This window comes from Penaeus monodon, chromosome 31, assembly GCF_015228065.2.
Source record: "Penaeus monodon isolate SGIC_2016 chromosome 31, NSTDA_Pmon_1, whole genome shotgun sequence".
Taxonomy (NCBI): Eukaryota; Metazoa; Arthropoda; class Malacostraca; order Decapoda; family Penaeidae; genus Penaeus; species Penaeus monodon.
Window position 1 is genome coordinate 34,047,966 of NC_051416.1, and position 307 is coordinate 34,048,272.

A 307-nucleotide genomic window follows, 5' to 3' on the forward strand; every position below is an offset into this window, starting at 1 on the left:
ACAAATTCCTCAAAAAAAAAAAGCCAGGGGTCCCATCCTCCTCCTGCAGCGCCTCCGTTTAGGCGGCCTTCTGCAGCGCCGCCCTTAATTCTCCGTCAGGATCCCCACCCTGGTCCCTACTTTTAATATGGTGGGGGACATTTTTTGGGGGTTTAGGATGATGCTGAGCGGGTGTGGGTTGCCAAAAGGAGCAGTAGGAGCGGCAGCTCACTACAAAGAAATGAAACTGCCACAATGACTGTCTGGTTCTTCCGCAAGTCGGTAAGAATTATAAATCTACGGTCTTCCCCAGCCACATTTTATTTAC